Here is a 16,512-nt window from a genome sequence, read left to right as displayed (position 1 = left end):
CCAAAATGATCACTCTGTGCAAAAAACTGAACGTTATTTACAATTTTATCACCTGTTATTCACAGCCTATGCAGTACACTACATCATTCGCAGGCATGTGCATAAGCGGCCATGAATGCATCATTAAATTAAGACAGAAATGACATTTTTGGGTTGAATTATACCTTATAAATACGTGACACTAGTAACACTATATATAGGTGTCCACATTGCTAAGCAAGGAAGTGAGCAGGGGCATCGTCAAATCAAGATCGTGATTTTTTTTTGATTAACCATGCAGCATATGTTCAATGGTAGACATGAACTTGGGATGCACATTATATTGGTTATTGGGTGATATTACTGTTCTATTTATTAGAATTAATCAGTGTTTAATTTTTTATTGTTTAACAGTAATAACATTATATATAAATAACATGTAATATGTTATTATTGCACTGTGATGTCATGGTGCCTTAATTAACTTGTCATATTCAAAACAGCTGAACTTTTTAATTTATTTTTAGCTCATTTTAATTTCCATATATTGATTGTTCAAATGATATTTGAGACAATGTTACAGTTTATTATAAAAATAGTTTGAAATGGGTTTTATAGTTTGAAATCTGTTTTTATTTACACACAATGTATAATGTAAAATAAAATTACTGGTAACACTTTATTTTGATGGTCAATTTGAGTATTAGTAGACTGTCTGCTTAATATCTCCTGATACTGCATCTTCAACAGACATTTAACTGACTATAAGAAACTTTGAAAGTACATGTCAACTTACACTAACCCCAACCTAACAGTCTACTTATAATCTAATGAGAATTAGATGGCATGTAGATGCAATGTAACTTAAATTCAAGAAACTGACCATCAAAATAAAGTGTGACCAAATTATTTATACTGTAGCTTGATCATAACCACACATGCAGAGACATTTAGTGGACCAGAAGGACCTCAGCTCTGAGACAGAGTATCCGTTATTGCTTTGTTTAATTGAAAAATACGAATTAAATACACAGAGAAACACCCACAATTTGCCTATGTGGTTTGTTTGTTTGTCTGTTTATTTACTTCTCTTAACCCTAGTCTGACATGTCTCTGGGGATAAATGTAAATACACACGTACAAACAAGCTCTCTCGTGATGCGTACACACCCTTAAGAGACGTACACAAACAGCATGCATAACACTTAAACATTCAAGAGGCCTCATGTGTGCGTTCCAGCTCCAGGCCAGATGATGAGGACTTGTTTGCGATGGGGGCCAGCAGTGACCTCAGACTCTTAACAGAGAAGCTAGTGTACCCCTCCACCCTTCTGAAACACACACACAGAGATTCGCAGAGCGTGGTTTGTATACCCTTACGCCCCAGCGAGACAGCACAGCATCTGTTATGTAAGTCACATACACACTGCCAGAGTTCACAGCGAGTTTCTCAACCGAGTAAGACGGTGGACCTCAGTGACACCTCGTCCCCTTCATCTGCTAGGAGGTCTGCATTGTATGAGACACAAAAGAGGACATCCTGGGTGTTACATAACAGACTCACATCTCAGGATTTTTGAGGCTCATCCCGCTTTTCATCTTTCTTTCGCTCCGAATTGAATTTGCTCCACGTTTACCTTCGTTTTCTGAAGCATACACTTCATTGTCTGGAGATGATCCGCTAAGAGAGGGCTTCCCCTTCGAGAGTCAACTTATGACATCAGCTGAACTGTCCTCTTGTACGCTCTTATATGCTGGCACACAAAGACGGCTAAAAAAAGAGGGTTTTGGGTCTGTCAGGTGAAATGAACGTTCAGGTTGTTTAAGTGTGGCAGATGTGTTTTCAAGACTGAAATTGGAGGGGAAATTGCCTGTTGAAATTGCAATGGCCATTAGGACTGGCACATTTGATTTGTGGCTGGGCATGGTAGGTGTTTTCATCTTGAAAGGTGCTGATAGACAATACTTGGCTTTTGGAATAACTCACACACTCACTTTCTTAAAACACGGTGTTGTTTTGAAAGTTATGTAAAGTATCGATTTATTCTTCTGCTTCAATGTGTAGGGTTGACAATTGTCTGCTGAAAAAAATAGGACAAAATTAAATTTTCTGAATTGAATGTGAGATAAATATAGAAAAAAGTAAGAATTCTGTTCATCAAGATAAGTCCATTATTAACAAAAAGATGGTTCCTGTGACAGTGGTTCTTTTTAGATTGAATCAGACTCATACAACAGGACCAGCATAGTCCAATCCAATCTTTCCTTTTTCATAAATCATATGCAATATTGATAAAAATCCTGAATTATCTTATGCTCAATTACATATAGTGAGGCCTAGGGGTGTAGCGATACACAGAAGTCAGATGCTGCATCCCAAATGGTACACTATGCACTATGTACTTATGCACTTACACACTCAACAGAATAGTATATGAATGTAGTGTCATCCCAAATGGAACACTAACATTTTTTTACTAAGCAGAAATTCAAATCATTTCCCAGATGATGTTTGACGGTTGCCAAATTAGTGAAATAAATTACCAAACTACCAAATTATACCTGCCATGAGAATAACCGCATCCACCATTGGGAGCCGGTATAGACCATTTCAATGTACAGTAGTCATGTCATTGGCCCATGAACATTTACTGCTTGTTATTAAACTATTTCATAACTGTAACAAGAGGCAATTCAATGATAACAATGTTAAAACAGCTATCATAACATTATTTATCAATATGTGGCTCTTTTTGGACTCTCGGTAGCTACAGTATATAAATTAAATATGTAAAACAGGAAATACGTTGGGACCATTGTTTTTGTTTACATCACTCAAAGTGGTCTATAATCACATTGTAGGAGAATTTTCCCTTCACAATCCAAAATAAAGTAATCCAACATCCGTGCCTGAAAGCTCCGCCCCTTACGCCACATGAGCAAAATTCGTTGAGTGCATGACGTGTCTAACATTCTACACTTCTTTTTACTGGTTTAATAAGTGCATCATCCAGGTATTTAATGTGCACTTATTCTTTTTAAAGTGTTTGTGTGAATGCATTATGTCCACTATTTATACTGCAAAATGGCATAGAGTAGTGCACAAGTACAGTATGTGATTTGGAACGCACCTACAATTCGGTACTGTATGTACTTTTTTTTTGGGGGGGGTTAGGGTTAGGGTTAGGGGGGGGGGGGGGGGTTAATATGGGTTCAGCACCAAGGGAATAAGCAAGCTTCTTTTGATGCAAAAGTAAAAAAAAATAAATAGAATAATAAAAAATAAAACTATATAAATTAGGAGACTGTGTATTAGGCTTGGGCGGTAATACGGTATCACGCGGGATCTAAAAATAGCAACGGTGTCAGTTTCAATACCATTATACCATCATAAAAGACAATGCACTTAAATTGGAGACAAGTATTAAATAATAAATATTATTTATTTAATGCCTTAATATGCGTATGCGTGATTGTCATCACGGGACAGTGTGGAGGAGAGAGAGAGAGAGATGAGGTAAGATGGCGAGTTGCGCACCAAGTGACCTGGTGTCGAAAAAGAACAGAACCTCTGCAGTTTGGCAGTATTTCCGGTTTCGACCGAACGAGAAGGGAGACGTGGTAAATACGAACTAGAGGTTTGCATTCCTGCTACTGTACCATGGGAGCCACGGGACCAGACCAGATTTCTTGTGGTGCGGGAATAAATTTCCGAATAAAGTGCAGGAGCGGTCAGTAACTCTGGTGTAATTTGAACGGGAGCGGGCGCACGGTCTAACAATATCGCTCCCGAGTGAGCGCGCACGCGGGCATCCACGTGGATGCTGTTTATGTGTGTGTGAGAATGAGAGAGAGTGTACCGCGCAGATCTCTAATACGAACAAGACAAACAGGTGACCGCGAACCTAAGGTCACATATATGATATTCAGTTTCTGAATGGTTTAGGCACAAGACAACAGTTTGGTGACGCTGTCTGCGCCTTGTCAATTTTTTTTATTATGTAATACCGGATACCGAAGTAAAATAGGGAGGAGGATATCGCCCAAGCCTACTGTGTATTAAACCTTTAAAGTTTCAGTCCAACCCTCTCTTATACAACAATAGAAAAACAATTATTGTGCATTAAATTTAAGATTCAGTAATATCAAACATGAAATGAAATGAAAATGAAAACACGGAAGGTGGAACAATCAGAAGAACTCGTAGGTTGGGCAAACGTTGTCAGAGTCTGTACAAGTTGGCATGACATCTTTTTTATTTGATATCAACATGACCGAAGAATTCCTGAACACTCCATCTCACGTTTTCAGAAGCAGAGATGCATGCTGTGTGGCTCCTAAGTTGTTACACTACCTGTCTTTTTGGTCTGACTGGCACATCTGGACTAACTGTATTCATCACTGGAGTACATGAACTAAACCATGACGCATGTCCCATGATGCTTCGGAACAAATGCATGTACGTTACACCCCTAGTAAAACCAGTGTGGTCACAAAAAAGGAGATATAGATGTCAATCAATCTAAATTCTTTAATGAATTAATCTATTAAAACAGCTCTTCAATCAACACTTGACGAGATTATGACTCTCACACTAAAGTGTGAACCCACAGCTGATGTAACAGAGGCCAGTTAGTGCTGTGCAGGTAACCTCACTCTCCTGATATTAAGAGGTGCTTTAGTGACAGACACTAGAGACTATGGTCTTTAGTCATCTTGTTAGTGAGTCTGCCCTGCTTGGAATGGCTGGGCTGGTGTCAAATCAGAGGGGTTACACTGACAACTGTAGTTATGTACAATTGTTTAAACTGTGTTGAAAAGATTCATGAAAAAAAATTTGTCTTTGGCATTTGCCCCTCCTTGAAATTGTAGTTAAATATGGTAGTCCACATAGATAATGTGTATTATCACAGGGTTTCTAGTGGATCTTTTTAACCTAAGCTAAACTTAACAGTACTGCATCAACTCATATCTGTTTTTGCTGTTCATAGTTCCTGGTTTCACACCAGAGTCAGCTGAATGTATGATACAAACATGATACGGAACAAGCTGAGTGGGAAGTATTGGGTACATGGCATCAGCTGCAAGTCAATGGAACTGGAAAAACAATTCTCTTAATTTTGTATTAAGGGGTTTCATCCCAGTGCTTGGAGAGGCAGGGAAATTGTGAATGAATGGTTCCATCCGCACTGTGCTGCACTTGTGATGTAGTTGTGTCTTCTAGAAATGGAAATTCACAGTCAGATTACACTGTGGACTTGTCTCTGGAAATGAACATGACCAGATGACTTGTCACATTATGACAGATGTGGAAAACGGCAGAGCTGCTTGATTTTCCATTTTCCAAGAAGCTTGGAAAAATAATTTTTCAAAGAGGCTCACAACAAGGGAGAGGGAAAAAAATGACAATGCCATCAGAAAGTGCTTTGTACTTGTTTATGCAAATATGCTTGTTTATGTGTGCTAGTGCCCAGCTTTTCCATGGGTAATATTTGGTACGGAGAAATCTGGCCTCCATTTCTTTTTCCTCCAGTGGTATCCAAAGTTACCAAGCCTGTAACTGTTAATCAGTGCTTGTTCTCAACTCAAGTGTATGTGGCAGACCCCAATTCCACCGCCGGAAAACCCAGGGCCTACCTTCTAGTCAGAGCAAACTAAGAAAAAACAGTTCTTCAGCAGTCTTCACCTAACTTCCTTTGTCTCCTCACACAAAGAGTGCAATTTGCTCTTGCATGTGGGTGGATGTGTACATGTGTGTGAGCGAGTTAGTAGTCTGCAGTGTTGTGGTGTTGTAGCTCCAGTCTTGGGGGAGTCGAGTTCACACCTTTACATTACCACTTCCTCCAGCACCACTGATGCAGTTCCGACATCTGCAGTAGTAGTCACTCTGTGGATTTGAGCATTGCAATTTGGAATGTCACCCAAGATTTAGCCTTCACTGACTTTCTGTGATTGTCATAGTTGCATCTTCATTAGTGATACTATGAACCTACAGTTTCAGCTTGGATGTTATTGAATATCTCTGTGGAAAGTATTGGTAAATGCATCAAAAACCTGCTTGCTTGTTCTTTACATGTAATATCTCCAGTTTTACTCTGATTTCGCAGCTCCACAAATGTCCAAAGCCACTTGAAAAATGTTGGAAAAATATGTCCCCAATGAGGTCACACTTGTGGACAGATTTAGACATAGAATGAGAATTTACTGTTGTCTGACACTTGTGTTTTCAACGTCTGAAACTTGATTCCTTTCAACTATATTTTGTCTTAAGATTCATGCCTTAGATTTTTTTTATATCAATTGTAAAATAATGACTTGACTTCTAGTTGATCATTTGGAAAAGGTGCACAAGGTATTGGAACCCGCATGGACCCAAGATTCTCATAGATATCAGTCAAGTTTGGTGAAGGAAAAAATATGGTTTGGGGTAACATTCAGTATAGGGGCGTGCAAGAGATCTGCAGAGTTGATGGCAACATAAACAGCCTGCGGTATCAAGACATTTGTGCTGCCCATTCCATTATAAACCACAGGAGAGGGCATATTCTTTAAAAGCAAGCAAAGAAGGTCAAAGTGCTCCAGTATTGGCCAGCCCAGTCACCAGACATGAACATATTGAGCATGTTTGGGGTAAAATGAAGGATATGCCTTTCATATAAGCCACTTCTGATACCAAACGATCAACTAGAAGTCAAGTTATTTGTTGTTCCTAAAACTTGGATAGGTGACAAGACTTTTGTCAGGTAGTGTTTGTCTTATTTTCAAAATCTAAATTTATCTCATATTTGCTTGTTTTAATTTGAAAATAGGGCTTCAATAAATCCCTATTTCTGAGTCATTGAACATTGTTGTACCTGCTCGGTCAAAAGATCAAAAGATGAATAATAATCATTTTAACCACCTCTTACATGCAAAAAATGCCTGTATCAGTTGATTGTAATTATCAGTATACAATTAAAATAATTTTCTGGTGAAAGTCTGAACAAAAATTAACATCAGAAATAAACAAGACTAAAAAAAAGTATCTGAAAAGGCAAAAAAAACTCATCCAGCTTTGGCCAGCCGATGCGTTAAAGGCACAAAGCCAGGGGTAAAGAGCAGCCATGTAGAGGAAATGGAGATGCTGTTATTTTACTGAAGATGCCATAATTATGATGCCACAGTGGCTTCCTCTCCTTCTTCACACAGCTGTGACAGTTCCACCCTCTACGCTTGAGCCAGACACTAAAGACGCTTTGTCTCTCCATCAGATTCCTGGAAGTAAAGGCTTTAATTGCATTACACAGATAGGCTCAATTTATGAAAAAGGCCTTGCTTTGATAAAGATCTTAGCATCAAGAATTGTTTGCAGTTGGTGTCTTTAGAGAGAAACTCTGCCTGTGTTCCTCCTATGGGAAATGGGAATTCTATTTCAGGGAAAGTTGGCACCTAGGCCGCACAATTTTTTGTGTGTGGGACACAAGCTACTTTACAAGCTCTTCCAACAAGCAAAGCGTAAAGACAGGGTCCTGTTTTTGGAAATGCGACTATGTCCTTAAGACTCAAGTGGCTTAAATTTTCTCCCTCCCTCTCCGTTTCCACAGGATTATGTGGCCTGGGCTGCCAGACTTGAGTGTAGTGGGCCACTTTAGTCCTGCACTTCAATATTAATACATCAGGAGGCTTGTGGAGGGGGCTGTTATTATCTCCTGCGCATGTTTCTCTCCAGCAGAGTGACAGTTAAAGGGACAGGCGCCACAGAGCAAACAGGCTTGTGTTCTCTATGATGTGGGCCAGCCAGCAGAGCCCAGAGAAACACTGCGGGGCGACTGATTGATATTCTTGGCCCCCAGGATTGTTCCCCTGTGGACTGTATTCACTCTTAATTACTGGAGTGGTTGGAGGGCAGGACAATCTCTCTCCAGTAATAATATTATTCTATCGGGTCTTAGGGGAGAGCCGCAAAATGTCAAACTTTCTGCACTATTAATGGTTTGGTGATGCACTCTGATCATAGGTAAAATCCTCCTGTGTAGTTGGAAATAGAGCATGGTCGTGGTTGAATCAGCATATTGTCCTGCTTGCTTCACTTTTGCAGTGTGTGAGTGACTCATTTTTACGTTAACCACTGTTAGTTCTTCTCAGGAAACTCTTTGTCTTGATGTAAGGCTTTCAGTAGCGGCACCTTGACGTTGGTGTTGGTTTAAAAACAGCCCAGTGCAGACACAGCAGAGTGGATATCAAAAGGCCAAAGAATTGTATGACCGCGGCACTGTTATCCCTGCAGTGGTGAATCAGCACTTCACCCCCTCGAAACAGCTTTTTTCAGTGTTTATGGTATAGCAACTCTAGACCCACTCTTCAGCATGACAACAGGACATCAGATACACAGTTTTTTGTTTGTTTGTTTCTTAAAGTACAGTACTGTAGAAGTAGACAAATAATTATTTCACTTACTTTTAACTGCTGTCATACTCCCTTTCCTGGAAGTGTGACCATGAGCAATGAATGTGAGAGGAACTCTTGCATTAATTCCTGGACTCAAGTGTCATCTTTGACCGAGACTGAAGCATACATTTGTGTCACTGAATGTGGTTTGCTCATTGAAAATGTAATTAGGGTTATGGAAAAACAACTACTCTTTAGTTTGAAACTCCTTGACTCCTTGAAGTTGCTTGTCACACATTGAGTTTTGCAAAATTCCAAAATAAGGCCCAATTCCAATTCTACCCCTTAGCCACTCCCCTTACCCCTCATATTGCGCGTTCACATAAACAAACAAGCATATGTTTTACCGTCATGCTTTTAAAAAAATGCTAAAATAAAAAAAAAACGCTAAATTTCGCCATCTATAATTTATAATAGTAATGTATTATAGTCCTGTATAGTAGTCCTGTATTAGTAGTCCCACAACATACTGACACTCTATGACACGTTTCAGAAAGTCTAGTGGCTGGTAATGACATTACAGTGTCTGGTATAATGTTAATGTTGTTTTTTTTGTGTGTTTACATCGATGAATATGGCAAGGGTGTAAATGCACAGTACAGTTACAATCTTATTGCCACATTATATCATTATGATAACTTAATATATGCCTGAAGAGATTTCCTGAAGAGAAATACCAAAAAAATAACGCAACTGTAATAGCTACAGCAGTCTCATATGAAGCAAGAGATTGCGATGACATATGATGATGTATACAGGTGTTGTAGTGGTGTCCCATTTCTTAGGGGTAAATTTTGAAACCCTTCCCCTTCACACTCTGTTTTAAGGGCCAAGGGGAAGGTGAAGGGGTACAAAAATAGAAATGTGATTGGGCCTAAATCTATTTTCCCATTCATCCAGTACATGTTACAGATTTAACTTTATAACTTTTTTAGATACAGCCTGGATAACAGTAGAATCCCTTCTGGACATTACTGAAAAATTACAGAAATTTTTGCTTTGAGAATTTGTCCCATAAAGCTGCATTTAAATGTGGACACCCTAAATGAGCTCATGCTGATCTGCAGAAAGAAATGTTATATACTCATTCTTCGCTTGTGAATTGTGTAGTGCACATTTCATAAAATTTCATCATAAATCAAGACTGAAAGTAAGGTTTGCAGGGGTGGAAGGAGTGATGAGGTGTTACAAGACTGCTGCACAGGAAGTGCTGTTTACCACCCCAGGAAAAAGCAATAGGTTATTGGTTAGAGGATACTGGTGAAAGCAGCGGGTTCCTCACTAAATTTCTACCAAAGACCATTACATGGAGACACTCTTTCAGTTGCACTCTTCCTTTCTTCAGTTAAACAAAGAGAAAACTGAAGTCATTGCATTTGGGAACAGAGATGAGGTTCTCAATGTGAGTGTGTACCTTGGCTCTAAGGGTTAAACAACAAAAAAATAAGGTCAAGAATTGATGTTATTGTAGTGTCAGATATGGGTTTCAGTAGTCATGTCAAAGCAGTAACTAAATCAGCATACTATGATCTCAAAAACTTTGCAAGAATTAGATGCTTTGTTTCCAGTGAAGACTTGAAAAAACTTGTTCATGCTTTTATCACCAGCAGGCCAGATTACTGTAATGGCCTCCTCACTGGCCTTCTTAAAAAGACAGTCAGACAGTTGCAGTTCATCCAGAACGCTGCTGCCGGGATTCTGACCAGAACCAGAAAATACGAGAACATCACACCTGTCCTCAGGTCTTTACACTGGCTCCCAGTTACATTCAGAATAGATTTTAAAATATTATTAATGGTCTATAAATCACTAAATGGACCTCAATACATTACAGATATGCTGCCTGAATACAAACCTAACAGATCACTCAGATCTTTAGGACCAAATAAACTAGAAATTCCAAGGATTCAGTTAAAGCAGGGTGAATCCGTCTTCAGCTACTATGCCCCCCGCTTCTGGAACCAGCTTCCAGAAATGATCAGATGTGCTCCAACATTAGGCACATTCAAATCAAGTCTTAAAACACACCTGTTTAGCTGTGCCTTTACTGAATGAGCACTGTGCTACGTCCGACAGATCACACTATTATGTCTTTCTTTTTTTTTATTCTTTTAAAATCTGTTTTAACCCATTTTAATGCTTTAATCATTTTTAATCTTTGTTTTTATTTTCTTATACCTGTCTCTTTTATTCCTGTTTATGTAAACCACTTTGAATTACCATAAGTGTATGAAATGTGCTTTATAAATAAATTGCCTTGCATTACCTAGTATTCAGGAAATTTTTTAATCTTTTTTGTGATGCTCAACAGTGTGCATTATTCCAGTACTCTCTAGCCAACCATCTGGAATTTGAGTGAAGACCAAAAAGGTGGTAAATGTGTTATTTTAGGTTTCATTCTGACTGAGGCCATTGCTGATTGGGTGTTAATAGCCATTGCTGTCTGAAGACTCCTCAACCTTGAGTTGGTATGTTTATATATGGTGGGCTTCTATAAAAGGAGTGCATGTCTCTAGCATTGTAATGGCACTGCGCGGTGGTTGTGCTGTCTGAGCCCATCAATTACACAGCTGTAAAGCTCTCATTTCAGCCCAAATAGCTGCCATTGCTGTGTCAAAGTCCCCACCAAACTGCCTGGGTACTTTTAACAACCACCCTCCCCCTCGGCTGAAGTAAATTGGTGAAAAGGCATGTTAGAGAGAAAATGAGTGAAAACTGGACAGACGGGCCTGGATGTGTTTTGCAGACTGACTCAGACACCAGCTAAGCGCCAGCTTCTTGACTTGTATAACAGTGCGGAGATTGGAACAGATAGAGCGAGCTTGACTCATGGTGCTATCATGGAGAATCTGCTCTTGTTTTTCTTTAGCAGAGGAAAGAGAGAGAACAGAAGGACAAGTAGGCGGACTTGCCTTACAATGCAAAAGACAGCTGAACTCAGTGACCTCGCCGTGGCCCTCAAGGAAGAGGTTCATCTTCGGTTCCAGGCCAGCAGAGTGAAGGCTGGGATGGGGTGTTCTACAAACAGGTCCCTCAAGCCATTCTTCATGGATGCATGCAAGCATGCTTGTTACGGTTCTGTGTTACTATCATGCCCGTTTCAATGTGCTCGGCTTGTGCGATATAAGTCACACTTCCCCCATTTCAATCTCAGGGGAGGATTCTATTGGCAGCTCATGCGCTGAGGCTGGCAGAGTTCCTTTTCTACAGCCTGCCTCTGATCTGAAAAGAGTGCCTCTTGTGAAAGGGGTGACAGGGATGGTAACTGGTCCACTCATCCCCCAATGACGTAAATGTCACTTCCCCCTTTCAGTCTAGGCCTTGGGAGTCAGATGCAAAGAGAAGGGAATCGTTGGAGAAGATGACACTGATTACTTCGTTTGGGGGCGACTGTCGTGGCTTGTGCAGGATGGTCATGGCACTGTATGATTAATGCCCATTAAACACCATGTGGCTTCAATTTGTTGCAACCCAAATCCTGTCTCCCAATGCGCTGATTACAGTGTGAGAGGCCTGCTCTTCTACACCTGCTGGATTGAGGAGAAGTACATTGTGCCTAATTCTTGCCCATGTGATTCCACTGACTCTTTAGACAAACAAGCAACCAGGAGACAGCACTCCTTCTGGAGCTTTGCCTAATCATCATTGTGTGATCAGGGCTTTATAGTTCACAATAAACCATGAAACTTAAATATTTTTGTTTCAGCAGTTCTGTTTGACTAGAAAAACTCTTGAGGTATTCGCCTCATGATGTTTCAAATTAGTCGTGAGCAATGAATCAATTTCTTGCCTTTTAAGACTGGACAACTTGTAAATGACAGAATACCTAACATAATTTTCCACAGGGGTATCTGGCTGGATCTATTGTAAGTGTCTTTCATTATTGTGAAGGTCTTGCAAGGCATTTAAAACAATTGACATTGGAGCCATGCTATAAAGCGAATATATAGTTTCAAGATTTAAATATATACTAATTTACAATCTTACAATAATGTACTTTCATGTTTTTCTCTCTAAATACAAAGTATTGCCAACCCACTAACCAGAAGAGAACCTGGTCTGCTACAAAGATCAGACATATTAGTTAAAAGCATTCATTCTTGCAACCTTTATACCAGATATATCTGACATTGGAGCTGATCTGAGTACAAGTTAGCATGTGCCTTCAGGAAATCCACTTAACCCGGTTTCCCAGCTCTGGTGAGGAGTAACATAACACTGGACCCCGGCTGTCAGGGGAACACTCACCGCCCAACAATAAAATGTGTGACTCTGATGTCATGACCACAACTATGCGCCGAATTCCTCACTGAAGCACACATCTATCAGAGGTGCTCTTTCCATAAGAACGCCCTGTCATGAACTGACATGGGAATCAAAGGGTGGAAGGAGATAAAGATGGAAGGGAGGATTCGGAGGGGGATTGTGTGCAGCTGGGGCTGGAGGAGAACAACAGAGCCTACTGATTTGTTTGTTTGCACTGGGAGACATGTGATGGTTTGGCGGTATCCTTTCTTTTTTCTGCCTTCTCTTTTAAGACTACGCTGAAGGAGTAAGCTATCACCTTTGTTGGTTGTGTCATTTGTCAAATGTACTTTCCAGTTTCCTTCCATAAATTTTTAAGTCGCCCCATTAAATATAAGGTAATTGCATTGTCTCTATATGGCGCCTGGAGCTACAAGTTCTATTAAAAAGACACAATGGCAGTGAGCGTTAAGAGTATTTATTAAAAAGAATGATATTAATTATGGAGGAGAAATAAAGAGTGCGAGATGAGAATTTTTGATGCTGCAGAGGTCATGGACGCTATTTTAATGTAGTTTCAATATTGTACATACTGACGATTTGACTGGTGCTCATGGGGCAATCTATTCTGGGCGGTGACAGTTCCTACTCAGCCTATTATTTGTCCCCAGCTGGGTTTCATTAAACCAACTTCCTCAAGTAAGAAGAGGCTTGGTTTTGGAAATGATGGCATCATGGTTTGTGAGACATGGAAGAGAATGCAAAATTATGCATGGGCAAGAGAGAATGACTAAAAGAGGAAATGAGAGAGAGAGAGTGCAATAGAGGTGTCAGGCTGGGGCAGGTGCACCTGACAGAGAGCTCATTGGTTCCCATGGTTGCAGGACCAGTACAATGAGTTGAGAGTGTGATGACAGCTCCGCTGGCCCCAGGGTCCTTCCTCCTCTGTGATACATTTAGCTACCTAATGCCACCTCAAATGATCTTGCTAACTTTCCTGTATTATTCTGCATCAATTTTTTATCACCCTGAATAATGTTGTGGAAGTGAGGCAAGCAGGAAGGCTTGTTGCCATGACCATTTTTACTCGAAGGATGTGGTGGCTAACCACGTGCAACATTAGAGCCGGGTCAATGTAAATAAGACTAAATGCACTGAGGTACACTTAGCAGCTTGGTTGTAGGGCAGGATGTGCCCATTAAAGTGCCTGTATAAATGGATATCTGAAATTCTATGACTCATGCTGCGGATATTTAAAGAAAATAAGAAATAAGGCATGACATCATAGTATGCAGCAAACATTAAAAATAGAATTGGAATGGTTTAGTAGTTTGGATATTACATAAGATCCGTCTGAACAACTAGGACTTCCTCCTGGTTCACCAGGCTGCACAATCCAATTTTTATGAGGAGTTTGTGTTCTCCCGCTGAAGTAAATGAAAATAAATCAGGGTAGAAAAAGCTTCATAATAATATATTTCCTGAAATCCTATTCACGTTAAGACAAAGAGGCAGAAAACGGTGTGAGGATGTTGTGAAGGGGGTTGGAAATGCATTTATGGCTTGACATTTGGCGCATTTTCCCACTGAAATCATTTTGCAGAAATTAGTCGGGCGATTGAAATATGCATTCACTTGTCACTCTTTACATTTTAATTCATACACTGTGGAGTGGCACAGAGCATAGTTTATGAGAGCTTTGACAAATGTGCCACATGTCCTCAAGTACTTTCAAATGATAATTTGCAGGGGAAAATGTGGAGGCATATAATTACAGGCAGTTATTTATACCCTGTATATCTCCAATTCATCGCCTGTTCATTTAGCTAACAGCCTTATGTTGGGTCTCTACTTTGGATGCTTTTTTTTTAAAGATTAAGCTCTCATCATTGCCCCATCACAGAGAATGTCCGTGATAAGAATAGTTTCTCTTGTGAATTAACCCACAACAGGACTTGTTGTTGGTGATCTTCTTGCCTGAGGGTTTTGAGCTAGGTTGTGTTTGCCAAGAGTATTATAATCCTAAAGTATCATACGAGCTATTGTCCTCTAGTATTTACAGGGCTTTTGGAAAATGTACCTTGTTACTTGCCTTTAACCACAGTGCTTCTTCAGTTAATGTGCATATGGATGTTAGAACTATTTTTGAATGAATTGTCATTCTTATAATTTGTTTGTTGCTGGCAGCTATCTCTCTCCAACTCTCACATGGTCACCCACTGAGGCTAAGCAGGACTGTGCCCGGACAAGCTAGGTTGCTGCCGGAAGTGGTGTTAATGAGAACAGCGGGGGGTACCCAACCTGTGGTCTGTGTGGGTCCTAATGCCCCAGTATTGTCACAGGGGCCTCTATACTGCTCAGTGAGCGGCGTCTTTCCGATGAGACGTTAAACCGAGGTCCTAACTCTCTGGTCATTAAACCCTCTGGTGTGTAACCCTGGCATCCTGGCCAAATCTGCCCACTGGCCTCTGTCTATCATGGCCTCCTAACATCCCTATACCATAATTGGCTTCATCACTCTGTCTCTTCTCCACCAATCAGCTGGTGTGTCGTGTGCAGTCTGGCGCAATATGGCTGTCATCGTGTCATCCAGGTGGATGCTGCACATTGGTGGTGGATGAGGAGATTCCCCCCAATGTGTAAAGCACTTTGAGTGTCCAGAAAAGCGCTATATAAAATGTAAGGAATTATTATTACGGTTTAATTTAAAGAGATTGTTATGGAGTTGTTAACAATTGGAATTATGTCAGAATGATGGGAGGAACATTTCAAATAGTCTCTGTCCAACATATTCACTGCTAATAATAGACTCTGGGGCCTGTTGTGGGTTTACTGGCACCAAAATCCTGAAACACATTTAATCAAACAAAATATGCTGCACTCTATGGATAATCAAGCAAGTTGATGATTTGTACCTTTCAATTTCCTTATAACATTGTAATAGCATCTTTAAAACATTGTAAAAGTATGATGTCTTATTTGGTGTGAGGTATTTGTGAGCCCTTTTTTTCTGTTGTTGCGGGTGAGAGGAAGTGTTTACCCTGGGTGAGCTCCACTGCAGATTGTGATGCAACCACACAGAAATGTCTTGTTTTTCTGGGTTAGCTGAGCTTGTCTTAGTACAGCAGAGCAGCATAATGGTGTTTGTAATATCTCCAGCCCTGGGGCACATTTTAGATTGTGAGGCTGAAGAGCAAAGCTTGGCTACATTCACTCCAAGGCAGGGAGCATGAAAACAGTGAAGCATGTCTCTCTAGATGGGTTTTTTGAGAGAAGGCCTCAGTAGCAATGCAAAGGCCAAGCAAATTGTTCAACTACTGTAACACTATAAGGCTGGGGCCTTTGTCTTATTTTCTCAGTGTTGAATAAAAAGATAGATGTGTTTTTAATGAGATATGGATCAAAGGTGACAAGGGGTTTTCAAGCCCATCTTGTATATCATAATATTGTCAGGCATATTTACAACAAAATTGATTACATATTATAAGGATGGCAGTGTAGTAGTTACTTTGATACTATCATTCAAACCATTACTTTTAAGATATGCGTCAACAAGATGTATTTAATTATTAAAAATCTAATAAAATATACTTTGATGACTTCTTTTATATAATTTAATGAGTACAGGTTAGAATATGGCATTGTTTTTACCAACAGTATATGTATGTTACACTAAATTACATCATCTCAACCATATGTCATATTTAAAGTACAATATCATTAAGAAATGTATTTAATTTGTAGTCGTTTTCTATTATAATGATTTATGTTTTAGAACTGATATCACAAGAGATCTTTATAAAGCAATATTACAGCAAATGTCTTTCTACATCATAGACTGTTGGCTGAGTTTCAATCTTG

The 16,512-nt window shown here is 39.8% G+C and overlaps 1 protein-coding gene across 6 annotated transcripts in view; it reads left to right on the top strand.

The window, feature by feature from the left end:
• Nucleotides 1-16,512, top strand: part of hivep2a (HIVEP zinc finger 2a) — a 115,342-nt gene that overhangs the window by 78,763 nt on the left and 20,067 nt on the right. The gene's annotated exons all lie outside the window — the stretch shown is intronic.

This window comes from Danio aesculapii, chromosome 20, assembly GCF_903798145.1.
Source record: "Danio aesculapii chromosome 20, fDanAes4.1, whole genome shotgun sequence".
In the NCBI taxonomy this organism is placed as follows: domain Eukaryota; kingdom Metazoa; phylum Chordata; class Actinopteri; order Cypriniformes; family Danionidae; genus Danio; species Danio aesculapii.
This window is presented reverse-complemented; position numbering and strand designations above follow the sequence as displayed.